Source organism: Heptranchias perlo, unplaced genomic scaffold (genome assembly GCF_035084215.1).
Source record: "Heptranchias perlo isolate sHepPer1 unplaced genomic scaffold, sHepPer1.hap1 HAP1_SCAFFOLD_49, whole genome shotgun sequence".
Classification (NCBI taxonomy): Eukaryota; Metazoa; Chordata; class Chondrichthyes; order Hexanchiformes; family Hexanchidae; genus Heptranchias; species Heptranchias perlo.
In genome coordinates, this window is record NW_027139505.1 from 7867461 (window position 1) to 7874365 (window position 6905).

Here is a 6905-nt window from a genome sequence, read left to right on the forward strand (position 1 = left end):
TAAATAACAAAGGAAAATCAGAGTAGGGAAAGTGCCACCATTGGATCAACACGATAAACTCACAGGTAATTACAGCGAAATGGCAGGAGAATTAAACTTTTGATTTCCCTCAGTATTTATCAGGGATACTAACATGGTGGGCATGGCATCAGAAGAATTGATCAAAAAAGGTACAAAGCTATTATGATAGAAAGAGGGGCGATAATTGGTAACCTCACCAAACTTAGACAGGATTAAACCTCTGATCCAGATCGATTGCCTCCGTGCGTTTTAAAAGAAATTAGGGAAGAGATATCAAAGACGTATCAGAAAAAAAAAACAACTTAGCTGAGTCTATTTGCTAAGTGACTGTAACTAATGTTAATTATGATGTAACCTGATTGAATACCTGGAGGATTGATGCGTGTATAAATATAAGGATCCCTTCTCCCGCCTCCGCCATGCGCGAGTCAGTGTCTTTCAGCTCAGGCAGAATTCATCCATTCTCACAGAAAATGGGGCAAGTAACTATTCTGCTGATAAAAGAGATTTATTACCCGATTCTCGCAGCCATCGGTGTTGCCGGTGAACCATTTTAAACTGTTTGTTGTTAATGGCTGTTAACTGTTCCACTGCCCTTACCGCATGTTGGATAATGTGGCGTGTTTCGGGCATTACACTGCCGGCATTTACTGAAACGAACTGGTGAACAGCAGGTCCGCGTTCCCCACAATCCGATGAATTTACTGATGTGACAATGATATTTCAAGTTCCAACAAAAGGATTTCAGTCGATTTCCGGACCACTTGTCACTCTGCGCAGAGTTAGCGCTGCAGCAGCTCATTACACTGTGTGGGTCGGTTTCCCAGGAAGTGACTCACATATTGATCCTACTCTCACACTACTCCGTCTTGATAATCACATTGAATGTCAAAATGCTTTCAAAAGGTATCTGCATAGATATTTCAATCAAACACTGGAAACTTATTTATCTTCTCTCTCTTTCTTACAGCGAACTTGGTGACAATTGTGAATCTCTTCCGACGAAATTGCGGACTTTCCAAGTGTATCTCTGGCTACATGGTGGCCATGGCAGCAGCGGATCTTCTGGTCATGATCAACAATATAATCGTGTATTATATTTTCAGTTATCACTTCCCACTTTAATTCCTCTCCCACACTCCCGTGTGCAAGTTCATTTTATACATGACTGTTGTCACCCTCGATTTGTCTGTTTGGTTCACCGTCTCCTTCACATTTGATCGTTTTGTCGCTCTCTGCTGCCAGAAGTTTAAAACAAGTTAATGCACGGAGAGAACTGCGGTCACGCTTACAACAACGGTCTCTGTTCTGGTGTTGTTAGAGGGGATCCAATTTTTGTTTGCATATGAACCTCAGCAAATAATTAACAAAGTGCAGTGGGGCTGCCGGTCAAGTGTGGCTTTTTTCCCCTCTCCTCCGGGTGCAGCGTACGTCTGGGTTCACAGCGCATGGGTCGTTTGGCTTCCTTTTACTTTCATTGCCTTGTTTAATTATTTAACCGTCGGACGGATTTTAGTGGCCAATAGAGCCCGCAGGGGACTCCGGAGTCATAGCATTGAGAATCAGAGTGATCCAGAGATGGAGAAACGAAGAAAATCCATCATTTTACTCTTCAGTATATCGGGGACTTTTGTACTGTTGTGGCTGACAGCTGCCGTGAGTTTTGTGACTACTAGACTGACAAATACCACTTATTACCGCGGCGACCGCACAGACCCTGGATATATCACCACCGAAACCGGAGCAATGCTGAATTATTTGAGCTCCTGTCAAAACATGTGTATTTATGCAGCGACCCAAAGGAAATTCAGAGAAGAGCTGATGAATGTGCTGAAATCTCCCTGGACACGAATTCTGAGATTCGTTGGAAATTGGGAACAAAAAGAATGAAGGCAAACGAGAGCTTCCAGTTTTAACTAAAGTTCCATTTCAACTCATGTTCCAGTGTACAACAAGCAGCTTTCTGGTTTTGGAAAAAATGTTAGATTTCTTGTGCAAACATTTCATATTATCATCGTATCATAGTAGGTCCAACACAGGAGGAGGCTATTCGGCCCACCGTGACTGTGCAGGCTCTTTGACAGTACTATCCAATTCATCCCATTTCCCGACAAAAGGCACCTCAAGCCTGGTCCACCATTCAATAAGATCATGGCTGATCGTTTGCCGCAACTCCCCTCTCAGGCTCTATCCCCATATCTCTTGATTCCATTAGGGTCCAAAAATCTATCAATCTCAGTCTTGCATAGATTTAGCGACAGCGAATCCACCGCCGGCTGGGTCGAGAATTCCAAACATTAATGAGCCCCTGAGTAATGAAATTCCTCCTCATCTTAGTCCTAAATGTCTGACCCCTGATCCTGATCCTATGTCCAGTAGTTCGAGATACTCCAGACAGGGGAAACATCCTCTCAGCATCGACCCTGTTAAACCCTCTTAGAATCTTATATGTTTCAATGAGGTCACCTCTCATTCTTCTAAATACATTATTGTAAACGATAGAGATGCTTCAGGCCTATTTTACGCATGGTGGTAGAGAGTAGACATGTTTCGGTTCCACTTTGTTGTTGAGATTAGACACGTTTCAGGCACATGTTATACATTGTTTTAGAGATTAGAGAGGTTTCCGGCCTATGTTACAGAATGTTGTAGAAATTACAGATGTTTCAGACATATGTTATACATTGTTTCAAAGATTACAGATGTTTTAGGCCGATGTTGTACTTTTTTGTAGAATTCTTTGGTATCCCTCACCTGTGTCAGTGCATCTTTCCTTTTGTTTTACTTTGTGTCACTTTACTCTCCCAGAGTTAATGTTTTTTTCCATTTGGCATTCACTTGCAGAGGTCTCTGAACAGTCATTGCTTTGAAGTTCAGTGGTTTTTCTTTTTGCAGGTTACAGTTGTTCATGAGATTCATTGTCTGAAACGGAAGAATCTGGGCTGGGAATTGATTTTGTTGTTTCAAACACCCATTCAAAGCAAAACAAAGTGCGCTGAGCACTTTCTCTACCTATTTTTTTTGCAACGCACTCGGACCGAGGATCAGATCTCAGCTCCACCGAAAGTCTCCGTTTTGCTGTAACAGACGGGGAAGCTGAATTTAAAGCGGCGCCGACAGCTCCAGGTGGTCGGGGAGGGGCGGAGAGTGGACCGGGAACTCGGTTAGTCGCATTCCGCAAAGTGCCGAACAACTGATTCCTGCACCGGATATTGAACAAGCACCTGTGTTTATTTTGCATGAACTGAATGTTGCAAGATGAGGAAATGCTCAGATAAAACGCAGCTGCAATCAAAGCTTTATTCTCAAACAACCAGTGAAATACACGGCAGCTTTGAAAAGCAACGTCCGATCACAAAATGTGAGCAAATGGAGATTGCACTCTCATAAATCATTTGACAAGCTGCAGCCTTCTGGATTGTGCATTGAATTCCCCGGTAATTCCCACCGGTACGGGCAAAATTATGATTGACAGCTGCTGGCTGTACACCGCAAGAAAAGTGAGGGGATTTATTGTTTACATTGTTGATACTACTGACAGTATCTGCACTGATTATTGATTTGATATTACATGCATTATCTGCAATGATTACAGAGCTGATATTACTGACAACATCTACAATGATTATACAGCTGATATCACTGACAGTGTCACTGTTGCTTGCAGAGCTGTTCTTACTGACAGTATATGTTCTGAATATAGAGCTGTTACTAATGACATTATCTGTAATGATTATAGAGCTTCTATTTCTATAATTTATGGGCGGATTATCGAGTATCTTTTCTGATTATACAGTATATATTACTGACCGTACCTGTGTTGCTTGTAGAGCTGCTCTAATGACAGGATCTGTGCTGATAAAAGAGCTGATATTACTGACAGTATCTGTACTTATAAGAGAGAAGATAGTACTGACAGCATTTGTATTGATTATGGAGCTGATATTATTGGCAGTATCTGCACTGATTATAGAGCTGATATTATTGACAGTATCTGCAGTGATTATAGAGCTGATATTATTGACAGTATCTGTACTGATTATAGAGCTGATATTATTGACAGTATCTGTACTGATTATAGCGCTGATATTATTGACAGTATCTGTACTGATTATAGAGCTGATATTATTGACAGTATCTGTACTGATTATAGCGCTGATATTACTGACTGCATCCGGGCTCAATATAGCGCTGTTTTTACTGACAGTATCTCTGCTCAATATAGGGTTGATTTACTGACAGTATCCCTGCTCAATATATGTTTAATATTAATGTCACTATCTGCGATGATGAAAGAGCTGGTGTAATACAAATAGTCACTCAAATACATAGAATTGTACAGCTCAGGAACAGCCCACTTTGCCCAACAGATCTGTGCCTGGATTTATGCTCCACACGAGCGTTCTCCCACACGACTTCATCGCACCATATCAAATTATTTTTCTATTGCTAGCCCCCTCATGTATTTATCTAACTTCCCCTTAAATGCACCTGCACTTTTCGACTGAACCATTCCATGTGGTAGCGAGTTGCACATTCTCACCACTCTCTGAGTAAGATATCTCTCCTGAATACTATCTTAGTTTCATCAGTAACTATTTTAAATTCATGGCCTCTAGTTTTGGACTGCCCTCGAGGTGAAACATGCTCTCTAGGTCTACCCTAAGGAACCCCTTCCGAATATAAAAAAAAATCTATCAGTTCATCTATCAGTCTTCTCCCCAATAGAAAAAGAGCCACAGCCTGTTCAGTCTCTCCTGACATTGTTACAGAAATAATGCATTACCAAGTGACGCCAGGAATGAAAGGAAATTAATGCCGGACAGGAACATTCCAGGCCATAATCTACAACCTCAGGACCGGATTAATGCAGGCAATCTCGGCACAATCCGGTAGAATGGGTGTTTAAAACTGCACTAATAAAATGTCCGGAGCCGGCAGGCTGTGTTTGTGTATTGCTGCGGTTAAAGCAGATCAGTTAGAAGGACTGCACTGTCAAACTCACATATTGAAAATTACAACCTTCTGTACAAGTGTTGCCTTGTCCTGCCAGGTGGGTGCGGGAGAACTGCTGTGACTCGCCCGGCAGAGGCGGAGACTCCGAAACGGCGCCAGAGAGTGCGATGTCCTGACCTGTCTCATGTTCGTCGACTGAACAAGATTATTATGATAACGTCATATTTCGGGGGGGAGGGGGGTGTGCGGTTTGGTGGTGAATTGCCATCCAGAATCCTGAACACATCAGGTTAGCATCTCGGCAGATACAAAAAGCATCAAATTCAGGAATTAGTATTTAAAATCTGGAGATACAGAATCTCTTGTACTGAACTTTTAACCGTCCCCGAAATAAAATCGGAGATTGGTTTCATGGTATCACTGTTTAATTCTGACTGGACACAGGATGGAACAGTAGGTGTGTTTACCAAACTATATTTATCAAACTTTACCTTCGATTCTCTCGCAACGATTATCTGATCTTTACTCCCCTGGAATTCTGCGAAGTTCACCACACGGACTGCAGCAGTTCAAGAAGGCGGCTCACCACCACCTTCTCAATGGCAATTAGGGATGGGCAACAAATGCTGGCCCTGCCAGCGAAGCCCACATCCCATGAACGAATGAGAAAAATAAAGAACAGATGGAGCTCAGCTTTAAATAAAACCAGCCATTCACTGCCCATTTGGTTCGTGTACAGTGTGGACACATCCGTCCAAGGAGGAAGGAAAGCCACCCAAAGCTAGAATTTTCTGGATGACTAAAGGGATAAAGGTTAAAAGGAAACAGGAAACGGAGGCTTATGATGAACGTAAGTTTCATAATACAGTTGAGAACCAGGCTGAATACAGATAGAACAGAGGATATCTAAAGAAAAGATAATAAGAGGGGCAAAAAGAGAGATTCACGAGTAATTTTCAAAGGGGAATTGGACAAAAACTTGAAGGGAAAATTTACACTGCTATGGGGAAAGAGCAGGGGAAAGGGACTAATTGGATAGCTCTTTCATAGAGCCAGCACAGGCATCATGGGCCGAATGGACTCCTCCTGTGCTGTCCCTACTGTGAAACTACGATACACCCATTTAAAGGCAACGTACACACCATCCAGTGCTGATGCCATTGGACAGAATCTATGGTTAACCTTCACTTTCACCAAATGCTGGAATTCATAATCCAGCACATCTGGGAACATAGGAACAGAAGTAGGCCATTCAGCCCCTCGAATCTGTTCTCCCATTTTATTAGATCATGGCTGTTGTGTACCTGAATTATATTTACCTGCACTTCATACATTTCGCTTGATATCCTTACCGAAAAAAAATCTGCCTCTTTCGTTCTTCAAAATTTCAGTTGACCCAGAATCCATAACTTATCGGAGGAAGGAATTCCACATTTCCAGTTAACTTTGTGTGAAAACATGCGTCACTGTTTCACTCCTGAACGGCCGAGCGCTAATTTTAATATTGTGCCTCTTTGATCTGGACTCCTCCATCAGAGGAAATGCCTTCTCTGTATCTAATGAGTGTGACGTATGATATTTTGGTTGGTAAAATAGGATAGAGAAGCAGAGGGTGCTGGCGGTACAGATATCGAAATCACTAGCTGTTGCGATGGAGGTTAATAAGGCCATAAAAAAGCAAATCAAGCACTGAGTTTTTTTCTCAAAGGATAGACATTTAAAGCAGAGACGTTAAATTTGTACAGAACCCCGGTTAGGCCACACTTGGATTATTGTGAACAGTTCTGATCTCCATATGATAAAAATGACAAAGAGGCACTGGAGAAAGTGCAAAAAATAACTACTCGGACGACACCAGAACTGAGAAGTTATACCTATCAAGAAAGATTGAGCAACATGGGGCTCCTTTCCCTTGCAAAAGTAAGATG

The 6905-nt window shown here is 42.1% G+C and overlaps 1 pseudogene; it reads left to right on the forward strand.

Annotated features, from left to right (window-relative positions):
- The first annotated feature begins 494 nt into the window (after positions 1-494).
- LOC137313907 (probable G-protein coupled receptor 139) lies at positions 495-1911 on the forward strand (annotated as a pseudogene).
- Positions 1912-6905: the final 4994 nt, after the last annotated feature.